General features: G+C 35.3%; 1 long non-coding RNA gene across 1 annotated transcript; it reads right to left on the reverse strand.

The window, feature by feature from the left end:
• Positions 1 to 862: 862 nt before the first annotated feature.
• On the reverse strand, positions 863 to 27,567 carry LOC145296008 (uncharacterized). Its single transcript, XR_013869937.1, has 3 exons — positions 27,412 to 27,567; positions 20,245 to 20,328; positions 863 to 1,346 (listed from the first exon to the last, which is right to left on the reverse strand). It is a non-coding gene; the product is annotated as an uncharacterized LOC145296008 (long non-coding RNA).

The following is a 27,567-nucleotide window of genomic DNA, read 5'->3' on the forward strand; positions in this document are numbered from 1 at the left end:
CTCAAAAATTCATATTTTTGACAAAAAACAAAACAAAACAAAAAAACGTGCTTTCAACTATGTCAATCATTTCTAAAGCATCCTGCTTTTTGACCCAAGGAGTTTGGTGTGGGTGAATGCTGTAATTCCTGCACAAATTAATTTTAATGTGTATGTGTGTCTTAGAAAAATATAATAAGAAACAGCACAAGGGTGACAACTTTATTGTCCCACCCTGTAGATCCTCCTTCCAGAAGTGCATTTCTGTTCTATATGGCTGTATACATTTTAATGGGTTTAAATTCCTTGACTATTTAAATCTCTAATGCCATCATTCTGTTTTTGCAAAATTATTTCACATGATGAAAAATTATATTAACGTTATAAAATTATATTCATTTATGGCTTCAGAACATTTTAAAACTTATTAAATTTGAAATACACAAATAAAGATATATACATTTTGTTGTAAAATTATACAAGGGTAGTTCCAAAAGTGAAGCCTCCTATTTTTTTTTTAATTCAAAAAGTTGAAGAGCTACGAAGACGGGAGTGGTAGCATTAAAACTTTTTGTGCTGCAGAATTTATTTTCTTACATAGTCACCACCATTTCTCAATGCACTTTTGCTGAGAATTCAATGATATATCTCTGCTTTGGATGCATGTCCATAACAGGGCTTGCTTTCTTAAGAGTCTCACACTGTCAATATCTGCAACTGAGAAATGAAACTTTCAGGTTATGAATACATAGGTTCAGTCATCTTAACAATGCAATATGCAATCCCCCTATGATTCATTCAGGAGAAATAAAAAATAGGAATCATTATTTTTGGAACGTCCACCATATATAAAATATCAGTACGGGCTGAAACAATTGTATACTTGTATAGTAAAAAAAAAAAAAAACTCTTTTGGGTGAGCATAAATGAGTGTTGGTTCTCAGTAAAGCAGTATTATATTAAAAAAAGTATTATAGCTCTAGTATTTCACTATTGAGCTATTTAAATGAATGTGTTATTAATAGTTATATTTGAATACAAAATTGAAAATGTTTTATTTCAATATATATATATATATATATATATATATATATATATATATATATATATATATATATATTAAATCGGGTCTGAAATTATTTTAATGGATTCATTCTTCCAGAGTTTGGAATCTTCAAACTCAGTGATTACATTCAGGGCCTCAATGCGTGCGTTCACATTCTGTTCCAATGTGTGGCTGGTCCACTTGTCGACACCCTTGGTTTCTTCAGTAAACAGCGTCTGCACACATGCGTCACACATTTCAATCAACTCTGTATTGCTACTGGCGTTCGCATAAACTCTTTTCCCGGATGTGGTTGGTGTGGCTGATAAAAATAGAATGAAAATAAACTAGGTGAATATTGTAACAGTTTTAATAACAAAATAAATGTTGGTTATACATACGTGCAAAGTGTTTATATATGTGCTCTCTTTTTCTTCCACTTGTGTTATAGTAACTTCTTTTTGACGTCACCATTTCGTCTAGTGGTTTTCAATTCTAGACATAAACCTTATATCTAGAATCCTTATTTGAAGATGATACTAGCTGAAGATCTGGTTACACACCATCAGAGCCAATGTCGAACCTACCTCTGGTCCACAGGCCTATAGTTCTTAAATTGAAAGCCATGTTTAATTTCCAAAGAGTTCCCAATGGATAGCTATTTTGTACAAGTCCTAGAGATGAGGAGTTTTCAGTGGGTAGCTGTTCTGTACAGGTCCTGGACTTTATAATTTTACAGACAAAAAGCAAAATATCTTTCTCGTGTTGACATGAAAAAATTGTACTGGAATGCTAAATATTCAATATTTTTATGGAGCTATTCTAGTTTCTGATTGGTTGCGAGGAGAACATAACTCCATTTGATTTGTCAGTTCCTATTGCTAGTGTCTATGAGTAGAACCTTCCAACTTTCAGTGATCATACCCTCCCATCATATCAAAAATATTGCAACAATGGTTTTTGCAGTTGGTCCTGGGACTGGCTGCCAATAATTATCTTGGCTACTGCGAATCATTGCACATTGTGTTCATCCAGGATGTTGTGTGTTGTATAGGAGGAGTCGGTTTTTGACAAGCTCCTGGGCCTGACCGTTACTCCTGATCTAAAATGGAACACATACATCAAATCTGTTGCCAAGGTCGCTGGGAAAATGGTGTGGGCCTTCTATCGATCCAGTAGATATCTCACTGCTGATACAATTCTCTACCTATATAAGAGCCAGGTATGTCTAAGGATGGAGTACTGTTGCCACATCTGGGCAGGAGCTGCTAGAAAGACCTTATCCTGCCTTGACACAGTTCAAAGCAGACTTCATAGCCTAGTAGGAGAATCCTTTTTCTCTTCCCTGCAACCTCTTTCTCTCAGAAGAGACGTTGCAAGCCTGTCTCTGCTTTATCGTTGTTTCCATGACAAACTTGCCAAACTTTTATGAGAAACACTCGTTTAACTGAAAACACTATTAATAATTTCCCCCACTCTTTATCTGTGCTTAAACCTAATTGTAGATTCCATGAACAAAGTTTCTCTCTTAAAACTGCACACCTGTGGAACTCTCTTCTGTTTGCCTGCTTTCCAGCTGACTATAATATGGTTGTCTTCAAGTCCAATGTAAACAAGTTCTTGATGAGCCTTAAGTAATCCAATTTACCAAATTTCCACTACTAACAATTATTACGACATTGTCCCATTGACCACTGTATGCTTATTAACACTTATCCTCGAGTGGCCTCCAGACCTTGATAAGTAGTGCCTTTAAAAAAAAAAGTTTTGTGATTGCTATAAAAATAAGATTTTTTTGATGCAGAAAGAGGACTCAAGGAGACGTTTGCTGAGAGTTTTCATAAATGATTTTATTCGGAGGAATTAACTAAGAAGAGAAAGACTAATGTTATCTCAGCTAATTATTATTTACTTTTTAACTTAATCTTCTAACTTACGTGACGCTTATGGATAGAGACTGAGAAAAAAATTTGCTTACATTATCGAGTTTCCTATATTGTTAGCAATGCCTCATTCACACAACTTCCACAGAGAAACTGATTTGGAAAACCTTTGTTTCAGTTATGAATTAAGTCCTTTTATTTTAAGCCAGAAAAAGGTTCTCATAAATCTATTTCTAATAATTTAATTTAAGTCAAAAAAAATATGTGGTGTGGTCGATGTCTGCTGCTGCTATCCCAAGATGGTCGCTACCCCCTCTTACCCCTACAACGAATCCTAAGTCAAGGTGGAACTGTCTTCTCCTAGCAATAATATTTAACAGAACAACAAAAAACAAACTTTAATTTTTGTGGTTCAATATTGGATGCTAGGGCTTATCTTCTATTTAAAACTATGGAGATTGTAGAGGACTAGGATATATAAATCCTAATCCCGTTACAAAAGAAAATAATGAAACGAATGGAATTGAAGGAAACAAAAACTCAATTGATGGATAAGATAAACGTGTCGTTTATTTACTGTTGAAAGAATGAATGTTTTAGATATAACACATGTTCATGTCCGCGCGGGTGTAACCATGGTTTGTTGCGGGACTGGTGGTGTAGAAAGAAAAGGAAATGTGTGTTCATCTCACTATCGTTTGTTTGCGCGTGGGAAGAGAAGTGAGTGATGTAGTGGAAATTGGAATGATAGTCCAGCGTGTAGACAAAGACAAAGATAGTGGGTTAAGCTGTACGCCATGTTAGCAGTCAGCTACGCGAAGGTATTCTCAGGGACAAATTATATATGTAGAGAGAGAAAGAGTGTAAAGGTGTACGTATGGTCTGTTAGCTTTTTGTCCCACATAGTAGCAAGTGGGGTGAGGTATGCGCGTGCGCGCGCCTGCTGAAACGCCGGCGGCTAGTGCACCGACCAACCACCTCGGAAGGCAGGTTTGAAAAGGATTGGAAACAGCTTGTCTCTTCCTTTTATAGGTGTTTCCGGTGTGTCTTTTGCGTATGTGTGGGTTTCCTTTGAAAGGGGAAGTGACATTGTCCATGCGTGTGTGTATGTGAGTACATGTGTGTACGTTAGCGTGTGTGTATGTACACGTGAATCTGAGTGTATGTACGCGAACGTGAATATATATACGTGTGTGGACGTGGGCGCGTATGTTTGCATGCGCGTATGTATATGACAAGTAATATAGCTTGAAATGTGAACGCGTGTTTTTGTGTGAGACTAGAAAAGGCTCGCGCAAGATAGAACCCCCCCCCCCATAAATTCCAAAATAGATGAGAGGAGTTCAGCTAACCGCATCCATTCCCTAACACAACACAACTGATAATTTTATTATCCTCGGTTAGCCTTCGAACCTTGGTAAGTGGAAACTCATTAGTATGTATAGAAGCAAAGCATTACAAAAAGCAAATATTGTTTTGAAACTGCTTTAACTCTAAGATAACTAGTGGGACAGGTTATCTCAATATTCCATACGAATATTTCACTTAATAATACAAGCACCAAGTGAAAGATTGTTTCAGCAATCTACCTCACTAAACAGTTATTATGTCTTGACGTGAGAACAACATGGCATAATATGCGGAGCCGGAGCGGCCATCTAGGGAGAGCAGCAGCGGCAGACAGCGATCTTAAAGCATGGGAGGCAAATCTGCCTTTACCGAAAAGAGAGTTATTTCCCTTTGACCATGTTATCGCCTTAACAGTTTCTCCCAGCTAAAAAAATGTGACGTCATTCGTCATCGTTCAAGTCTCTTTGGTCTACCGTTTGACTTGTTACCCCCCTGCCTCACTTGACCTCACCCATCTTTCATTTAAACCTATGAATGATTCTGTTTTACAGATCTGGGTTATCATATGCATTCAGTAAAAACCTGCACTAGCTAACTTAAACACTATTGACATAGGTTCCCCCACTATGTGAAAATATTTGCTTTATGTAATACTTTCATACTTACTAATGAGTCACCGCTTATACAGGTTCGAAAGCCAGCCGAGGATAATGAGATTATCAGTTGTGCTGTCTTAGGAAGGGGGGGGGGGCGGTTAGCTACCCCCCCCTCTACTTTTGAATTAAATCTTTTTGTGTGGGGGCAAAGTTAAGCTTTCTTTTCTCATTTTTTTTTTTTTTTTTTTTTTTTTTAACTTCTGCATATCAATACGGTCCGGGGAGCAGGAAGCTGGAAGGGGATTTCAAAGTCTAGCAATCCTCGGGAAGAAACTATTAGAGTAGAATGCTTTCTTACATCTCGGGATTTCTAAGGTGTAGGGATGGGATTTTGCTGCTTGTTGGGTTTGCCAGGGGTATTTATGTCGAGGAGAGACGAGGGCTCGTAGTTTTAAATAGGAGATAAACCCTAGCACCCAATATTGAACCACAAAAATTAAATTTTTGTTGTTGTTGTTGTTGTTGTTGCTTTGTTAAATATTATTGCTAAGGTAAGACAGTTCCACCTTGACTCAGGGTTAATTGTAGGTAGGTTTTTATTGGGGTTTGTTGCGAATGAAGATGATAACAAATTATGCTAAAAATAACATAGGTAAAAATGGTATAGGAAAAAATGTCATAGGAAAAAATAGCATAGGTAAAAATAGCACAGATAAAGATCTCAGACAAAATCTATATACTTTATGAGTTGAGTTTTTTTCTTGCACTGACACTGATATTAAAAGCCTACTTTTTCTATTTCAAAATTATTAAAACGAACTTCTTAATAAACTCAGTCATGGACATACGAGAAACTATATGAAGGTTAACTAATTTGCATGTTCATCTGAAAAATAATCGTTAATTAATTACTTATTAATTTTTCGTGGTTTCTTATTAGGTGATTGGCTTCATTTAATTCTTTCATGCATTGTTTCAAAATCGTGCAGAACTGGGTAGAATTTACAATGAAAACCTTCTAGCACACTGACATGTTTTTATATATATCTATACAAATTGAAAAAAAATCAGTTAACCTTAACAGGACTAACTTCTGAGCATGCGTACATGTACATTTTTGGCTTGAAGATGCTTAATTTTTAGCCTTGATGACAGCTCAGATGGTTTTGTTTTCAATTCCAGTCGATAAGTCATTATTAGGTATAATATAATAATCAGTACAAAATTTGAAAATATGAAAATAAATACAAGATCTACAAAAATTAAAATGTCATATTTAAGCATATTTTACATCAGAATTTGATTATTTAAGCTTTAAGAAAGAAAACACAACCATATTTATAAAGATTTGTGTTAAACGTCACTTAGTTACCCCTGATGACTATTCCTCATCACATTCGCTCCAACCCCACCATTTTAAAATATTTCATTTTCAAACAACTCACCAAGCATACAAGATTATCGGAGTTTTATCGTTATATTGATCAGTGCCTTCCTCAACTAACAACGTTGTATATGTATATGGACAATAATTCACACGGATGAGGCGTTCCTTTAGCAAATTGATTAATTTTCAAGATGATTTTAAAAGAAAATAGATTATAAAAATACATCCCACTTATTAAATTTGTATTCAAAATATTCACTCACAAATTCATGTCATGACGTCATGTTTGATCTAGAAAACGTTGACGTTAGTTTCAACCACCTGCAAGTGTTTTTTAAAGGGTTAATTTTATCTGTTCTCAACTGTGTGTCTCTTTGGCGTAGAGGTAACATGTCAGGCATTTTTTTTCCGCCTTACCTCGATGCTTCAGGTTCGAGCCTGTCTTCCTACCTGAACCATTTCCTCTTTACACCTTTTTTTCCCCTTTTTTTTTTTACATTTGTTCGCGGTTTTGCTTTGTTTTAGTTTTTCCAATTTTTTATAACATCATGTTTTTTTTATAATATTAAAACACCCCCTCCCTACATACACACCTCCAAACACCCAGGCAACGCCGGGTATCCCCCGCTAGTATATAATAATATATAATATATATAATAATATATAATATATATAATAATAATATATAATATATATAATAACATATAGTATGTATAATAATATATAATATAATAATATACAATATATATAATGATATATAATATATATAATAATATATATAATAGCATATAATATATATAATAATATATAATATATATAATAATATATAATATATATAAAAATATATAATATATATAATAATATATAATATATATAATAACATATACTATGGAAAAATTGTTTCAACAGAAAAAAACGATAAACATTGCAGTATGTCGGAAATTTATCCTCTTTCAGATAGATTCGATGTGGAACTACTAGTCTGCAGGAAAAAAATAAAAGGATGAAATAAAAAAAGGGGGGTAAAAAATAAAATAGGAAGGTCTTGTTTTAAAAACGAAGACGAGATTTTATTTACAATAAATTGCAAATTTTTCCTTTGCAGGCATTAAAATACAAAAACAAAGAACGCCAGGTAACAAAATACAATACGACCCCCTCCCCCCCAAAAAACGCTGGTTTTATATTGAAAATGTATCAATGAACGAATACCATATTAAAAAGTTCAAATAGGATTACTTCGTAATCGCTCTCTCAATAAATACAACACATTTTAAGGAACATGCTCAGAAAGTTGATGGCAGCCAGCGCATGTGCATTTTTCTCAATTTAAAGTCTTTGAAATTACTCTCCTTCAAAATATGTGCATACCGTTGCTGCATAAATAAAGTTTGCAGAAGTTTATTTCATTGCGACTGGATATTCTGTTGCTGGGTTTTACTTCTTCGAAGGAAAGGCTTGGGGAAATCCTCATCTATGACATGCAATGAATCCACGTCTAATCTCCTCGCTGCAGGAATCCAAAAGAGGCTGATTTTCGTGCTGGGACCAGTGACATTATTAACAGGGAGCTAGCATTGCCCTTTTATTCAAATTAAAGGAAGTTTTGTATAAACACGAAATATATGAAAATAAGTTCAATATAGTCTACAAAATACAGAAAATCAAATATAAGAACCGAAATAAAAATATAATAAATGTATACAGAAGGATGCACAATTGTTGGTACAAAAAAAATAATCCAACAAGTATTAATTTAAAATTTTGTCAACAGAAGAAAAAACATTATGGCGTCTGTTGAGCTTAGATAAAATTATCTTAGACAAGAACAAACAAAACTGACTGTTTTGTATCGAAATGAAATTGTGATAGAAGAAATAACGAATATTGTGAAATTTTGTAGAGTTGAATACTATGTTATGGTTATAATAATCGTCTCATCGTGGATTAGCTTTAACTTTTCAAAAATCTTCATGTGTAATCTCTTCATGCTCTTGTAAGTCCGGTTATGCCTCTGACATAACCGGAATTAGAAGAGACAAAGAAGCCTCTCTGTTGGAAGAGAAACGAGATGAAAAAACATCTCTAATATCTCTAACTCTGAGAACTTAAAAAGAGGACTTTTAACTGTAGTCTGAAATAGAGCGGCGGTGTATGGACAACAATAGAAAAGCATGCAGTGCATTTGACATCTACCCCTCCTCTCGCCTATTTTTAAGCAGCACAGGACTGGTTGTATTAAAAAATTTGTGTTCGGTGGATCCCTATTAAAATGCACCCATCTTTATATAAAGTGAAAGAACATTAGACATCAACAGACGGTTTCCAGGGCTCCTCACCACTGAGATAAATCAAGGTTTATTGGGGACAGCTGTCGGTGTTTTGACACCATCTATGTTCGTTCCAGATATCCAAATCTATGTTATCACGCTGGCACTAAAATTAGCAAGTTTAAATTTCCAAAGGTTGAGGGACGCTTCTTGGAAACTTTGAGTTGCACATGACCTTCAATGACTTGGTGTGGATATGTTTTTTACAAGAGACTAACTTTATTCCAAGTGATTATCATTCGGTGCTGGTTGGAGACTTTCAGCTCCATCCAGCACATTCGGATGCCTAATTAAGGGAAGGGGGATCTCTTGGCTGGTAAAGTGTACTCTAAATGCATCGTGTGACCTAGCATCAGGTTGACAAGAAAGTTCCTGCAGTTTTTAACTTTTAAATTCAGATGAACATATCTTGGCCCAAACAAAAATTTATTGATCGAAAAAACACCATCTAAATCAATGCAAAACAAGTGTATTTATGTCAGTAATGTAAAAATCTTACATTCTGATGACGATGAAGTCGCTGAAGGAGTTTTTGATATTGTTTAGGTTTTTGAAGCATTTCATGCTGAAAATTGTCGAAATGCTTGAAAAAGTGGTAGTCGGTAGGTGAGAAGTCTGGAGAGTATGGTAGATGAAGCAAAGTTTTGTAGCCCAATTCGTTCAACTTCTGCAGGGTTGAGTTACAAATGTCTCGTCAGCCATTGTCATGGAGGAGAATTGGGCCTTTTCTGTTGACTAATGGTGGGTGTTGTTGTCGAGGTTTCTGATACAGCTCATTCATTTGTTGACACTACTTCTCTGCTGTAATGGTTTTGCCTGCATTCAAAAACTGTAATAGATGAGACTGGTGCAGACCACCAAACAGTCAGCATGACCTTCTTTTGGTGCAACTCTGGCTTCAGCAAGTGTCATTGGGCATTTAATCACTGAGCTGAGCATCACCGGTTGTCATAAAGAACCCACTTTTCATCACAAGTCACAACTCAGTCGAGAAACAGGTCGTTCTTGTTGCGTAAAAGAATAGAAGATGGCACTTTATAACAGCATTTCTTTTGGTTGTCATTCAATTCATGAGGCACCCATTTATCATGTTTTTTTGTCTTTCCAATCTCTTTCAAGTGGTTGAAAATTGTTGTGCATGTTACATCTAATTCAGAAGCAAGTTCTTGAACAGTTGTGCGTGGATTGGATTCAACTAAGGCTCTTAATTGATTATTGTCAACATCCGATGGCTGACCACTACATTAATCACCTTCAAGACTCTCATCATCGCCATGCAATTTCTTAAACCACCATTGTGTTGTGCGTTCAGTAGTAGTTCCTTGACCAAATTAAATTGCTGTGCCTCTCGATACAGTTATTACAGTACTGGAAACTTACATTCGAGAATTATTTGAATATGATTAATAATCACAGCGAAATTGAGAATAACTCCAAAATCTTTTTTGCATTAATCAATGCTATATCTGCAGCCGTATCGTGTATGCCATGGTCGATTCCGGCAATGTAGGGACTTTTGTTAGTAAAAATATTACAAAAGAATAAAATTGTTTTCATTATACTGAAATAAAAAAATGTAATGGTTTTAGCAAATCCTAAACAACATGCTAAAATCATTAGTAAGATAAGACACATTCTTGCATAATAGTGGAAGAGAGATGAAAAAAAAATAATGTTATCACACGTCATGTCAGTATAACTGACAACTTTCAAGTCAACTGAACAATAAATGTAAACTGAACGCTTTTGTCTACATGACTCAACATGGAAAATACCATCGATACAACCCCACACGGTACCAATCACTTCCGTCGACATGACCCAGCCCGGCCCAGCATGGTCCCAAACAATTCCGTCCACATGATCTGGCACAATCCCAAACAATTCCATTGACACGACCTGATATGAGCTTGGACACATCTATGATCCCAAACAACTCCATCGAAATGATCTGACACAATCCCAGACAACTCCATTGAAATGACACAAGATGATTCTGAACAACTCCATTGAAACGATATGGTACAGGAGCAACTTTAGCAGTCACTTCCTGAACGACTCTGGTGTCTGCTTTTTAGCCCTTGAATGAACTTATTTCCACCATAGGTAAGCACACCATTCTGAAGCATTTCCACACACGCTGTGATGCGCAGTAATTAACATTATTATAGGAAAAAATATTCTAAAACATAAAGTGACATTAAAATTTCATGATCCAGACGATGATTGGAGTTGTTAACTAAAATAACCTTTTTCCATCCATAAATATTCTTCCTCCACTTCCCTAATCACGCCTATCTCCTGAAACAACTCCTATTATTACTAAATCACGTCGCCATACCATCGCCAACACTAAATTTATAAAGAAGGAAACAGCTAGAATGTTAAAGGAAGGCATAGTAGAGACCTCTGTGTCTCCTTGGCGAGCTCAAGTATTAATGACGTCCAACGAAAACCATAAGAAAAGAATGACTGTTGATCATAGCAATTACAATCAACAGATTTACCAAACTTGATGACTATCCTATGCGCTTAACATTGCAAAAATGGTGGAAGATAGGCAAGTATAATATCTCCACTACACTTGATCTCTAGTCTGCTTATAACCAGATCACGATGAGAATAATTATAAATACTGCGTTTGAGGTACGAGAAAAATTATACCAATTTAGTCGTGTTTCCTTTGGCGTAACTACTGAACTTCCAAAGGAGCATCGCTAACATCGTTGATAAAGAAAAATTATCAGATACTTTTGTGTTGATGGATAAAGTCACTATATATGGAAAGACTCGAATGGAACATGACTTTAATCATCAAAGATTCTACGATGAAGTGGAAAGTTATAATATCACTTCAAATGAGAATAAAAGTACTATTTCAGCTAATTCGATTACATTACTTGGATATATTATTCATAATAACCTAATTGCACCAGACTGACCAACCTAATTACACCTGACTGCTCGAAATGTCACCTCTTACAAATATTCAATCTCAAAAACAAATAGTTGGAATTTTCTCTTATTTCAGCAAATTCATTCAAAATTTCTCTGAAAAAAAAACTTCTATTCTTTTTAGAGCAATTAAAAAGTGTGATTGAATCGTATACTTCCTGCCAGTATTTAAAGTCTAAATTTCTTAATAGTAAAAGTATTACTATTTAATAACAATGAGTTTCCTTTACCATTTTTCAGTATTCCATTTGAAATACTGGAAAACAATTTTAAAAAGGTACTTTTATAACTGTCGATCCCGACAAAGAATTTGGAGTAGAAACATATATTAGTAAGTACTGCATACCAGCTATTCTAAGTCAACAAGACCAACTTGTCGCATTCTTCTCAAGGATCCTAAGCTCTGATGAGATAAAACACCATACGATCGAAAAAGAAGCTGTCGCTATAGTTGAAACTCTCCGGGAGTGGTTCCAATTCCTACTTGTCAGTCATTTCAAAGTCAAAACAGATCAAAAGAGAAATTAGTTTTATATTTGATAACTCTAAAAATCAAAGTTAAAAACAACAAAATATGCTGTTGGCACGTTGAACTTTTCTAGTTTTAATTTAATATTGTTTATAGATATGGGACTGAAAATGCGGTCGCAGATACCTTTCTCATATCTCTGCACTCACTCACACATTGGAAGACCTTCATAAATTGCACGTTCAATTATGCCATCCTGGTATTACATGACTCTGCCATTTTACTAAAGTAAAAATCTTCTATTCTTTTTAGAGCAATTAAAAAGTGTGATTGAATCGTATACTTCCTGCCAGTATTTAAAGTCTAAATTTCTTAATAGTAACCAAAAAACATTTGTAAAAACAATGTTACATTTTTAACAACTAAATATTGATTTCAAAGGACCATTTTCGACGCGTGTATACGATAACAAATATCTATTCACTATAATGATGAGTTCTCCCATTTTCCCTTCACTTTTGCCTGCAGGTTGTAGAGCACTAGGACATATATTAATCCTAATCCCGTTACAAAAAAAAATGATGAAACGAATGGAATGAAGGAAACAAAGACTCGATTGCTAGAATAGATAAACGTGTTATTTATTTACTGTTGAAAGAATGAATGTTTTAGATATAACACGTGTTCATGTCCGCGCGGGTGTAACCATCGTTTGTTGCAGGATTGGTAGTATAAAAGGAAAAAGGAAATGTGTGTTCATCTCATGTTCGGTTCACTGTCGTTTGTTCGCGCGTGGGAAGAGAAGTGAGTAATGTAATGGAACAAGAAATGGCAGTCCATCGTGTAGACAAAGAAAAGGATAGAGGGTTGACATCAGTTAAACTGTGCGCCATGTTAGCCGTCAGCTATGCAGTGGTGTTCTCTGGCACAAGTAGTAGATAGAGAGAGAAAGAGTGAGAATGAGAAAAAGTCAATCCAAGCCATGGAGAAAGAAAGCGTATAAAGTGTACGTACGGTCTGATAGCTTTTTGTCCCACATAGTAGCAAGTGGTGTGAGGTACGCGCATGCATGCGCATGCTGAAAAGGCACGCTGTCGGTCTGTAGACCGCCCAGCTAAGAAGCTGGTCTGAAAAAAAAAGGTTGGAAACAGCTTGTCTCTTGCTTTTATAGGTGTTTCCGGTGTGTCTTTTGTGCATGTGTGGATTTCCTTTGAAAGGGGAAGTGATGTTGTCCATGCGTGCGTGTATGTGAGTACATGTGTGTACGTTAGCGTGTGTGTATATACACATGAATGTGAGTGTATGTACGCGAACGTGAATATATGTACGTGTGTGGAGGTGGGCGCGTATGTTTGCGTGCGCGTATGTATATGACAAGTAATATAGCTTGAAATGTGAACTCGTGTTTTTGTGTGAGACTAGAAAAGGCTCGCGCAAGGTACATAACAAGCACAACCATCATACGCTGCCCAAGTCAACTATTTTCAATTTTTAGGATGTCTGATATGATACATATGCTTTCTTTATTGCCAAAGAGACTAAAAGCTGCCTTTTTTGTTTGTTTTTTTTTACTTGCCTCCCTACGAGGGCAGAGTTAGACATGAGGCCGGTTTTTAATGTAGGAGGAAACCAGCTCCATAAAAAGGGGCACTCTAGTTAGTAACAAGAATAAAAAAATGTATCAGTCATGAAGGATTTCTCCTCCATTAACGGAGACCAAAAAAGTGCAGCATGAGAACAGATACTACACTTTGAGTTATATATGTTTTATTTACTCTGAAAAGTTTAAAACAAAACAGTAATAAACAAAAAAGTAGGCACAAGGCCACTCAAAAATTGGGGATGGTATGTATCTATGGTCATCCTCGTCCCTGTACCTTTGCTAGTCTATGCTGATCCTAGCTAAAGTTCACCACAATACCTGAAGCACACCTAAGATTCCCACACTTTGATCTTGGCCCGAAGGCCAAGAAAGAAAAAGGCAACCCTTTTGCTTTTTATTAGGAAAAGGTATTGCCACTTCTGAAACAAGTAGATATCACCCGGAAGGAAACGATCAAGTTGAGACACTTAATGGCACTTTATGAAACGTGATTCAAATAACTCTACACTTTTGTAATATCTTGTTGGGAAGACGGCCTACTTGTTGCTCTCCATTCTATTAGATCGCTACTCCTCTGCATCGCGACTAATGTGACGTCATAATGAAAGACTATTTAAATATAATCATAAGTTCACTTCTGGGACCTCTATTCCCACTTTAACAAAACCAGGCCATATATATATAATCAGAAATCACACTAAATCAAGTAAGTATGGCCCTACTGTAACACCAGCTATATTTAGAAACCAACCCACACTATGCACATTATGCCTACCCTTTTGTGCAGAAACTAATTTTCAAATGAAGAAGATACTTTTAATAAAGACCACTCTGCAAGCACTCGAGGCTCTAGAGAATTGCCTATTTTTGATGTAGAAAAAACCAATTACACTTCAATAGAATGTCATGTAGGTAGGCTATTGTGAATTCCTGTTTGCTAAGCAATGTGACCATTACTTATTGAAAAATGTCTGGTGTAGCCCTAACCCAAAATGGCAATAATTCGAATTTATAAACGCTCTATACAAAATAGCCTTGAGTACTCTTCAGCCGTAGGTTTTGTAGATAAGCATCACTCAAATCAACATTTAAAAAAGTTTTCTAAAAAAAAGTTCATCGAAAATCTCTTCTAAATTAGGAAGAAGTAATCATTTACTGTATGGTTTAATCACGTGGAGAAATTTATTTTTTTAGTTTATTTATTTTTTTACACAGTGATCACCACTTATCAAGGCCCGGAAGCCACTCAGGGATAAGGGTTATTGCAAGTACATTACGTTAGTGTGGAGATTTGATAAAGTGTTTACTTAAGGGGGGCGGTTCATTAGGAATTTGTTAATGTTGGACTTGAAGACATCTAATTTGTAGTCTGGTGGGAAGCAAGCAGACGGAACAGAGTTCCACAGGCGTGCAGTTCTAAGAAAGAAGCTTTGTTCATGGAATCCGTGTTTTGATTTAGGCACAGATATAGAGTGGGGGAAATTTTTCACAGTGGATTCAGCTAGACGGGTGTTTTTCGTGAAAGATTGGCGAGGGGAGACCAGAGATTGGAGTTCAGACGAGCACCTGCCATGGAAGTAACAATAAAACAAGGATAGGCTCGCAACGTCTCTTCTGTGGGAGAGAGGTTGTAGGGTAGAGAAAAGGGGATCCCCCACTAAGCCACAAAGTCTATTTTGTACTCTGTCAAGGCAGGATAGGCTGTTTTTAGCAGCTCCTGCCCAGATATGGCAACAGTATTCCATCCTTGGACGTACTTGGCTTTTATATAGATAGAGAATTGCATCAGTAGTGAGATATCTTGGAGAGAAATGATTTAATGATTGAGAAAACATTTCCAGTTATACCGTAGCTGGAAATCTTGTGAAGTAGACCCTTATGCTATACCTTGTCGAAGGCCTTTGATATGTCAAGAGCAATTGCCCTAGAAAGGAAGCCTTTGTCAAGAGATTCACTAATCCTGTGGGATATAACCGTCAGCACATCTGCGGTAGATCTTGCAGAGCGGAAATATGCACAGACGCTGATCTGTTTACTTTTCTATGTATAATGTAAGCGAGCCTATTGCCTGTATTCTACTTTTGATAATGCTTCCATTTCTTCAAACCTGTTTAATTCATCATCAATCTAATTTAATAACGTGAATGGAATATTTCTTGTCTTTTTCAAAACCTGTCTGCATATTAAGTTTTAATTCAAACTTATTCATTATTTTACATATTCTCCGTCAACTCTCCGAAAATTTTCCCTTTAATTCTTTTTGTGGTTCGAGTTGTCAATTTCAATTTTTCCCTTTAATTCTTTTTGTGGTTCGAGTTGTCTATTTCAATTTAATTCTAAAGTCTTTCCTTTTAATGTAGCATTAGAAATTATCTGGCATTCAAATTTAATTTGTTTATCAACGATGATTTTAGCTACTTCGTTTGTTCTCATCGGAGTTGGTTTTCCAATTTTTTCCACGTTTGAAGATTATTATTATCTTTTTTTTATAAAGGAATCACCACTTATCAAGGTCTAAAGGCCACTCGAGGATAAGGCTTACAGAGTGCACAGTGGTCAAAGGGACATCATCATAGTAATCGTTAGAAGTGTAATTTTGGTAAATTGGATTACTTAAAGGGAACTGCTCATCAAGAATTTGTTTATGTTGGACTTGAAGACGACCATATTGTAGTCAGCATGAAAGTAGGCAAACGGAAGAAAGTTCCACAGGTGTGCAGTTTTAAGAAAGAAGCTCTGTTCATGGAATTCACGTTTAGGTCTAGGCACAGATAAAGAGTGGGGGAAATCATTGACAGTGTTTTCAACTAGACGAGTGTTTCTTGTGAATGTTTGGTGAGGGGGGGGCATAGGTTGGAGCTCAGATGAACACTTGCCATGAAAATAATGATAAAGCATAGACAGGCTCGCAACATCTCTTCTGTGAGAAAGAGGTTGCAGGGAAGAGAAAAGGGAATTCTCCTACTAGGCTACAAAGTCTATTTTGAACTCTGTCAAGGCAGGATAAGACTTTCTAGCATCTCCTGCCCAGATGTGGCAGCAGTATTCCATCCTTGGACGTACCTGGCTCTTATATAGGTAGAGAATTGCATCAGGTTGATATCTACTGGAGCGGTAGAAGGATCCCACCATTTTTCTAGCGACTTAAGCAACGGATTTGATGTACGTGTTCCATTTCAGATCAGGAGTAAAGGTCAAGCCTATACAAACTTTGTGATATTTTCATCTTTGTCACTTTTAGCAAGTTTAATAAAGCTTTTTAAAATTTATTTTTAACTTTGTACTTTCATGTCTCATATGATCACAATTTAAATACCTTTGCAGTTTATGTGGACGATTTTTGCACCAATGCAACTATCTTTGTCCAAAACACGGTTTGGGAGGCAAATTACTTTTCTTTAATTAATCACATTGTTTTGATGAATAAATTTTTTTTTTTTTACATATTTTTCTAATATATAACATTCTGCTTTGCTCAGTGTATCTTGAATCTTGACAAATACTGATAAAAATTTGACAACCTTCTGAAATATGCTGAAGCATTAAATCAGATTCATTATCAAGTTATGAAGGACCAGCCTCCGTATTAGATACCTTTTTAAACATTCAAAATCATTCCTGCTCAACTTTGATAATTGGAAAACATAGCAATGTTTTATTCATTATGCCAACGAAAGTAGTGTAGCGTTTACACCCGTTTCTTGTAAAATTCATACATTTCCACTTTTTTTGAAAAAGCAAAGTTTAAGAGCTAAACAATTTAGTTACTAATTGTATTGCTTCACTGAACGTAAAGTTGCTGGTTTTTGTGGAAATATGTAATTGACGATTTTGATTTTTTTTTAACATTCTCCAACTTTCTTAATAGCAAGCAAGCTTTTTACAATCGGCTAATTTCGCACATTCTCTATTGTAATGATTTTGTATCGTCTAAAATCTAAAATAAACGTAATTTGGTTTTTAAGATCATGAATAAAATTATTGATAACACGCTTTTGTTTTGTGAACAAAAAACATTTTCATCTTCAACAATCTGACTCCTATTCGATAATTCGTACAATCACTTCCTAACGAGAGAAAAATTAAGCTTGTTCAAACTTATTTACGTGTTTCTGATTAGCAATAAAAAATGAAGAAACATCGACAGATCTCTTGTTTTTTTGTGATTGATTGATTTAGATTTTAAAACCTCGTTTTGGAGAAGATTTGAAATATTTTTCATCCTCTTCAAAAACGAAAACCTTTTTGCTCAATAGTATTTTTGTAAAATGTTTTTGACTTGTGATGGGAGGGGGTAGTTATTTAATTGCCGCCCACATCGGCAATATTTGGCACAAGGCCTGGAAAGTGGGAACCCCGCAGGCTCCCCTAAAGGAGGGGCACTCCTGCAATTTTAAAAATTGCCTGAGTAACCCCGTCGGCATTCCCTGGTCGGGGCGCCTCAGGCAGCAAGCAATAAACTTGCCCCACCGGAAAGCCCGGTGGCAAGACCTGGGAGGGTGGACCTCCTAGGTATTACCCAGGTGGTGTACCTCAGTCCAACAGATGCTGGGCCGGTTCCCGGCCCCTCACCTGTTGGCTGAGGGTCAAGTGACGAATCCTTGACATGTACTACCCTGTCTCCCTGCAGCCGAAGCCGCGAGGAGACACATCGCATCAAAAGTTCATTGTGATGGGGGGTATGAGATGAATGGATTCGCCAATCATTTTTATAACCAACGGCTGTGCTAAACAACCAATCAAAACGTCGCAAAATTATTATAAAAATCGTTGAATTTTGGATTCAATCAGTTTGCCATTTGCTACGTCACAGACCGCATTTAATTCTTCGCTGCCATCTTGATAAGTAGTGACTTCATTTTAAAAAGAAAAAGATCCAGTGTGAAGAAAACGACCAACGCTACTGAATTTGTTGAATTTGTATAACATACAAACAACACAACAGGATTTGTTAGATTTAGGGTAAAATATCTTCTGAAGGAAACGACCAACAGTGTGGATTTTGTTAGATATGGATAAATGGAACTAGAAAAATTGAATCACTACACCATTTTTTTTTCTAATAAAAAGGAGTCAGAAGGAAACAACAAACATATGTAGCCGCAGTTAACGTGGGGCAGTGGGTTGCTATTCATGTGCAATTGGCATTAGGCACATATTATACATTACACGACAGAATGACTCCGCAGTTACAAGCACAGGTGCACAAAGTGTGACCAAGGAGTCACTCAACACTGCTAGATCCTTGGGTTAAAAGACATTTGAATCATATGAGACATTGGATGTAAGAAATTCTGCAAAAATAAGCAAGCTCCTCATTGGTTGATTTGACAGCCTACGATTTATTTTGGCCCTATCAGATTGATTGTTGTTATTAACTGCTGAGGCGTATTCTTGGCGCTATTTTTATGTTTTAGGTGGTGCTAGTTTTCACAAAGACAACAGGTCAAATGGATGAAAGAAAAATCATTCGAGGCATGTAGCCTCAAACTCCCCCTTGTCTCATTGAGACGTATTAATACCCTAACGTGGGGGAAAATGTTATTATCATTTGCAGACTACCCTTATGTTGGACGAAATATTATATTCTTTGCACACTGTTGTGCTCTAGGATTTGATTGACTTTCATCATTATTTATATAATGTCTCTCCGAGACGAATTTAAGGTCTACATTTTGACCTGCCCTTTGTCCACCATTCGGACGGTTATTCACATTGAACTCCATGATGACTATCAGGCTCGCAGCATTCATCCTTGGAAGACATCACTTAACTCTTCGACTTGTTGCAACTATTCTTCAAACAGCATGGCATCTTGAATCCTGCAAACGTGAAAATAAACCATGAACACCCTTATGGGTGTTACCAGCTCTGTTACAGCAGAAAGCTAAAGATGACACATCTTTTGCAATTTGGATCTTTTTACTTTCATAAAATAATGTTGAAGTTTAAAGGTGAGCCTGTTGTGATTTCTGATTGCTTTCTTTCATTCTGCCAGGAGCAAAACCGAGGTGAGATAATATCTCACATGGAACAATGTGGGTATAGATATCACGCATTATAATGGCATCCATTTTTTTTTTGACTTTGGTTGTTGTTCATAATGCGTTGTAACTTCTCTAACGCGGTGTCAACAGCAATCTACCAGTATCGTGTAGAAGTTAGAATCAGTATTTAATAAACAATATCTCACCATTCTAAAAGACCATGTCACAGTCCTTTTAAATTAACATCGGTTTCTTATTGTTTTTGACATAAGATTCTCAGGTTGCTCGAATGACGTGCTTAAATATCACATGAATAGAGAATCAACAGAATCCATGTTTCGTGCCTTAATTTGTCGTACATAATAGTAAAACTATGTAAAATTTAATTTCATTCACCCGTCCAACAACTTTCTTACGGACCCTAAACCAATGTTATTTGATGAATTTCGCCTGAGATATGCCCATATGTTCGATGAAATAATGCTTTCACCTATTATAAATTATTGAAAAAAAAATAACAAAACTTTCATTGTGCGGCAGCAATAGTTGCAGAAAAATATGTCCCAACGATGCGAGGGAATGCAGTTCACCTCCTGTGCTGTACAACATTAGTCATTTTTCTTTTTCATGTATAAAGAAACAAAAAGTGAAACGACTTACCTTGCTTAGACATCTCCTTATCTAAGTTTTCCTTCAACGTATGAATAATATGTGAAACGAAATCCGAAATTTCTTCATCCGAAACTAGATAAAGAAGAAAATCATTGAATTATATCATCATTGAAGGGTATCTATCTATCTATCTATCTATCTATCTATCTATCTATCTATCTATCTATCTATCTGTCTGTCTGTCTATCTATCTATCTATCTTTATGTCTACCTACCTACCTACCTACCTACCTACCTACCTACCTACCTACCGTGACATGAGTGATTAGTTGTAGTACACAGGAAAGATGTGTATTTTATTTACACACTATACAATTATGATGTCATTGTATGATAGCATGAATTATTCCTTGGGAGAAGGTTGCATTGTAGAGTTTGTAACCTCTGTCTTTCTCTCTCCATATATATATATATATATATATATATATATATATATATATATATATATATATATATATATATATATATATATATAACTACTTCATTTAATCACATAAATTAATATATGAAGATATAATTTCATGTGTAAATTGTCAGTATTTACTTCAGCAGTGCTCAATATATAGGTAGAGCTAGGTAATAAGTTATGAAAATATATATGGCAATTAAGCTACACGTGAGAATTCATAAGCATAAGCCTAATGAATTCTCACAAGAATGAAATGCAGAATATTCTGTGTAGCTTAATTGCCATATATATTTCCGTAACTTACTATATTTGCTAATATTTTCCTCCGAGGAGATGTATAAACATCGAAAACTCATGGGTTAAGGAAATATATTTTACTATACTGTATTCTTTTTCTTGCATACAATAAAATTTCTATATTTGAAATTCAACTTTTTCAAATCACAAATTTTAAATTCCTAAATTATGATTTATTTGCTCTATCTAGTATATTGACCAATTTTATTTAGATGGGATAGTCTTATATAAAATATTACATCCAATAATATTTTGTAAGACCGATAATCATTGGATTTGTGCACCAGTAGATTTATTGTATTTCATTATTCTGAATAATTTTATATATATATATATATATTGTGATACATTTATTAAAATGTATAATTTATTATTTTATTGACTTTTAGCCGAGAGGAGATATATTTTCAGTATATTTTATTTACTGTATCATTTTTTGGAGCCCAAAAGACCCATTCTCGTCTGCTTGTTCACATTTTGTAAAAAAAACAGAAAAAAGGGGAGGAGGAGGCCTGCGAGCAGGAGGAGAAGGGAGAGACAGAGATACTGTGAACGAAGGGTGGAAGAGGAAAGAGAAAAGAAAGCTCATGGACGAGAAAGAGAGGAAAGAGAAAAGATAGAGAGAACTAAACCGTATATATAGAGAGATAAACTGTATAGAGAATGAGAGAGGTAGACCGTATATAGAGAGAGGGGACTAAAAAAGTTGTCAACACTCAGTGGAGCTTCGCGCTTCAAAGCGACAAGATGTAAGTCAGCGAAGGTCGGGGTGGCGAAAGACGATGACAGCATGGTAGCGGTGCCGCGGAGGTAAATATCAACGACACCCGCCGATGTTGGCGGCGATGATGAAGATCTGTTTTGGTTAGCGGTCAAAGTTAGAATATTGACTGAACAAAAGAATGAACCCAGCGAAGGAAGGATCCATGGAGCAGTGAAATTTTTACTATAAATCAAGGGCTTTGATGAGCTTCGGAAACAAATACTTGGAGCAATTAACACGCACACGCGTAATGAAACATAAATAATCCGAAGAGCAAAAATATGAAAATTAACCTGCGCGCGCGTAATCAAATATAAACAATTTACAGGAAAGAAATATATATAAAAAAGGAGACAAAAGAAAGGACACATTTCAAAGGGCATTCAGTAAGTTTTTCAACCAAAACTTTAATTTCTTCAACATCTCTCTCTTACCCAAGAACCTGTATCTAATTGAGCAGACGATTTCTTATTTTATGTGAACATTGACTGTTGATATATTTTTCTCTCTGTAGAATTTGAATCATTAAATCATTTCATTTAGTTAGGCATATTTAATTTTCTTTTCTTTTTTTGAATTTTATTTATTTCTTTTATATAAATAAAAGTTTGTTAATTTTTCGATGATACTTGTCCTTGTTATTTCTTATGTGATTTCGTTGTCCAGTACATTTCATTTTATTGTTGTCTTCGAGACGATTGTTCGATTCCCATAACAACGCATTATCAAAGAACCTGAGAAACTTTATATTTTTTATATATTTCATTACGTCACCCATCTCTACCGTTCCCAGTAGGACTGGGATACGTCGTAACAATATATATATATATATATATATATATATATATATATATATATATATATATATATATATATATATTGTATTGGTAGTAATTATTTGTTTGTTCAAAACAAAATATATAAGTGTGTCACCCAAAAGAGTGCTCAATGTTTAGACAGAGCCAAAATAAGTGAATTTAGTTTACAAACAAATGGCTACACATAAGCATACATGTTTCAGCGAAAACCTAGTAAGGGGATCGCTTCGTCAGGCCAAGGATATCTCTGGCTGTTTCAACTCAAACATTGCCTATTTATAACTAGGACTACATCATATTTAAGTGTAAAAGGGGAGACAGGACCTAAAGAGAAAGCATATACATTAAAATGTGATCATTCATTATGTTAATCATATTAATTTATTTATTTTCTATTTTCTTTTATTTATAGTGCGTCAAGAGTTTCAAGTAGAGTTTCAATATTATCAGTAAATTCCTAGTTCAGTAGGTAAGTTGTGTAGAATAGGAACCCAAGTTTTAAAAAAGGGAACAGCTGTATTTAACTGTAATATGTACATCATAAGTATAATTATTTATTAACATTAATATTAATCAGTTAAAATATATAGTTATGTGAATAATTCATTAGGCCACTAACGTTTAAAATAAAATAAATAGTTTACGTTTTTTGAAAAAGTTTACGATGTAATGAATAATTAACGAAATAATGTCAGTTATATTATTCATTGTAAATGCTAACGTTTTAAAAAAAAACTTACGTATAAAATAAATGGTTAACGTGTAAATAAATTAGTGTCCGTATAATATTACTTTTGTAAATTCTAACGTTTCAAAAATTACGTATAAAAATAGGTGATTAAAGTATAAAAATAAAATAAATTAGGCTCGATGAGGTGACCATTAAAACCTACGTTAAACGATTATGAAAAGTATAATTATGGTAAGATAACTACATTACGATTAAAGATAAATAAAATAAAAAATATCTTTAGTTTAAAATTTAACTTATTAGGTATAGGGTATGATTATTTTATGTTAAAATACAAATGTTTAAAATAATTAACGTTTAGAATAGTTTCAGTATAGAATAAAATTAATTATGGGAAAAGGATAAAAGGGGCGGGGGGGGGGAACTGGAAAAACTATAAAAATATTATTTACAAACTTAGGCGTTTTATAACTTTTTAAGCGTATGTATCTGAAAATGTTTGCAGGAGATGGCCGATTCTTGTTTTATATTTAAAAGTTTGTCACGGTCTTTAAAATTAGTAATCTTCATTTTCTCATGCAAGCATAAGAAACAAGGTGACTGCAAAGAGTAACATGCTTTAGCATTTGTTTTATAATTTTCCAATGTATTCTAGGCGTTTTGTTTTCTCTAATTAGCTTCCAATAGTGTATAGATAAGGAAGTATCTTTTTCGGAAGTTAGATTGTTCATCGATCTTTTATGCCCGTAGTATCTTCCTTTGAACGTTAATTTTGTACTCCCAATAATTTTTTTTTTATCATTAGGGTTTTCTTCTGTGAATATTTTAGCTAGATACACTACAGAAGGTGTTAGGCACATTTTGTTTACGGGACAGGTCATAGGAAATTTACAATTACAATTGTTAACTACTTTAGGATCATTAACTGTTGCAACATTAGATTTCATTAACATCTTATTGTTATGCTTTTTTATGATTCTTTCTAAGTTGTCGCAACAGCTGTAACTCACTTTTATGGTATTTCTGTTAAAAATCTTGTGTAGTAAATTACCTGGAAGAAAGTGTTTGTCGATTAATTGCAAAAACTTTTTTCCAATTTTAGTTTTCAGTGAGCTATTATACGTAGGTGAAAACCAAATCACTTTTCTAGATCTATTATTAGTATTCTTATTATTGTCACAACTACCGCCATTTTCATTATTACTATCATTATTATTATCACTGCTACTGCCCTCCTCCATATTATTGCTTTTATTATGTATATTATTGTTATGTTTATAAGTAATGTTAGCGTTTTTGTAACCACTATCTTTTAGTGCCGGGGTATAAATATTTTTATGATTATTGAATACCTCTTAGTATAAAAGAGAGAGTAACAACCGGCGCTTCCTTTTCCGGCCCAGCTTCCGTGCTGGTCGGTCGGTCTTCGGACCGCCCACGTGCGTCACGCCCACTTACTACTATGTATGGGGCACAAGCTAACTCACACTCTTTCTCTCTCTATCTACTACTGGTCCCTGAGAACACCTTCGCGTAGCTGACTACTAACTGATGTCAACTCTCATATCCTCTTCTTTGTCTACACGCTGGACTATCATTCCCATTTTTCACTACAACACTCATTTTTCTTCCCACGCGCGAACAAACGATAGTGAGATGAACACGCATTTCCTATCTTTCTACAACACCAACCCCGCAACGAACATTGGTTACACACGCGCGAACATGAACACATGTTATAACTAAAACGTTCATTCTTTCAACACCAAACTCACTTATATCCACCAATTGAAGGAGTCTTTATTTCCATACGGTCCATTCTATCTACATTTTATGGTGACCTCGTTATTTTAAAATGAAATGGATGAGGTTGAACGAAGAACTCATACACACACAGACTCTCTCTCTACAAAGATAAACTTTTCCTCTTCGCTAGCTAACAGCGAGAGACGCACGCAAAAACTAACCACGTGTGGTACCCTTTTCTTTCACTTGTTTCTTTCGCGAAAGAAATTCCTGTTCGTTTAATTCAATTTAACATGTCGTTCGTTTCTTCCTCGAGACAATTTAATTTTCCTATTTTTCACCACCACCACAAAATGGTGATACCCGGACGCGAGACGAGCAAGCATTTCCTCCTATACCACAAGTCCACAACAAACTGGCGCCCGACTGACGCGAAAACGAACAAGCATGGCGTGGCGACCTACCTTTTTTTAAATTAATTGTTTTGAGCGAGACGCGCGTTTTATTTGATAAAAAAAAACGAACTTTTTCAACAAATTTGCTGAATTTTCATTACAAATAATTACTATATTGTCCAATTTTTACTGTACACTCTTTAACTCTTATCCTCGAGTGGCCTCTTGGCCTTGATAATGAGGTGATGTCTGTGTAAATATATATATATATATATATATATATATATATATACAGCCCTTATATCGGAACTACATTAGAAGACTAGAGGCAGTGTAGTAATGTCACCTCAGGCGAATAATGAAAACCAGGTGGAATGATTGTGCGATGAAAGTGGAAATCCTAAAAAGAGCAAATATGGGCAGCATAGTAGCAGTGCTTGCAACCACACAACCGCGTTGAACTGGCCATATGTGTGTGTGTATGTATGTGTGTGTGTGTGTGTGTGTGTGTGTGTAACTCAACCCTAACCTTTTTTATTTATTTATTTATTTTTTTTTTAACCATGTTCAAAGCATATCGCCCCTTGGACATAAGGAGATACTGTTTAGGGCCATGTCTAGGAAAGATTAACAAGATATTTGTTTATGTTACATGTAAACTTCTGCATATCAGTACAGCCAAGGAAGCAGGTAGCAGGAAGGGAATTCCAAAGTCTAGCTGTTCGAGGGATGAAACTATTGGAATAGAAAGCTTTCTGGCACTTAGGGACAACAACAGTGAAGGGGTGAGATCTTATTGCTAAGCGGGTTTGTCAGGGATATGTACGTTGAGGGGGTACAAGTGAAACAAGTTTATCAGAACACATTCCATTAAAATATTTGTAAAACAGGCACAGTGATGCAACATTGCGGCGATGAGACAGGGTCTGGAGCTTAGTTGATGAAGTGGGACCGATTATCTAATCTGACAACTCTTTTTTGGACTTTATCTAAGAAGGAGAGACTAGTGGTAGATGCACCAGCCCAGATGTGGCAACAATACTCCATGCATGGGCGAATGGTGGCCTTGTAAAGGTACAGGATACTCTCAGGCGTGAGTAGTTTTCTAGCTCGATAGAGGGAACCTACCTTCTTTGCAGCAGCCTTTGCAATGTCCTCTATGTATTTGTTTCAGTTCATATTGCCCACAAATGTTAGGCTGAGGAGTTTGAAGGTAGAATTCTCAGGTAGGGTGCTATTTGTGATGGATATGGGAGGTTGGAGAGGCGTCTTGTAATTGTTAAAAGAGAGCCACTTAGTTTTACTAACATTAAATGTTACCATCCATTTGTGTCCCCATTCCATAATAGTCTGGAGATCATTTTCTAACAATTCTGCCATTGTCTTAGATTTATGTACATCTGTTCTTCCCTCATGCATATTATAGAGCGTTGTATTATCAACAAATATACCCATCTTGGACACAATATTATCAGGGTGGTCGTTTATGAATATTTCTTCCAATTTATATAAAAAAGTAGCCTTTATATGTTAGTATTAGCTAAAAACAGACAGCATGTTTGTTAAAAACTGAGGAACGCTTGGCCGACCTTTTCCAGTTATTTCTGTGAACTGCTGAGCGAGCCCGAGTCAACTTTGTGGAAGTCACAGGTTGGTAAATGCAGAAAGCACCAACTTTTGATTTTTCATTCATAGTTGTTTCCAGGCTATTGTCTTAAAAACATATTTCTTTGAACACATTTATTGAAAAACTTTTTAATATACTTTTCTTGAAAAATTAAAAATAAATTCTTGCATAATAATTAAACTTATGGTAAATTTTATCTACTTGTGTGACAGTTTGGTTTTTAGAGTTTTGAATTTATCATTTGGCAGCATTGTGTAGACTTTTTCTGGAAACTTTTCTGTCTATTTACTGTAAACTACCGGAGGAGGCCGACGGTCAAGTTCTGGACCACCACCAACAAAATTTCTTTGTGTTATGCAAAGTTAAAATCAATATAAAAACGAAGCCGAAATTAAAACCGCGTTCTTACCTATATTTAAAATAGTCGGTGAAATACTCTCTGGATGCTTTGACTCCAGTTTCGAAAAATATTCAACAGTGCTTCACAAGCGAAAATAATATTTACACTATGACGTCATAGATACAAAAGAAGACAAGAAAAACAAATGCTATCACGAATGACAGC

Source organism: Euprymna scolopes, chromosome 16 (assembly GCF_053919585.1).
Source record: "Euprymna scolopes isolate OS-2025 chromosome 16, ASM5391958v1, whole genome shotgun sequence".
Lineage (NCBI taxonomy): Eukaryota > Metazoa > Mollusca > Cephalopoda > Sepiida > Sepiolidae > Euprymna > Euprymna scolopes.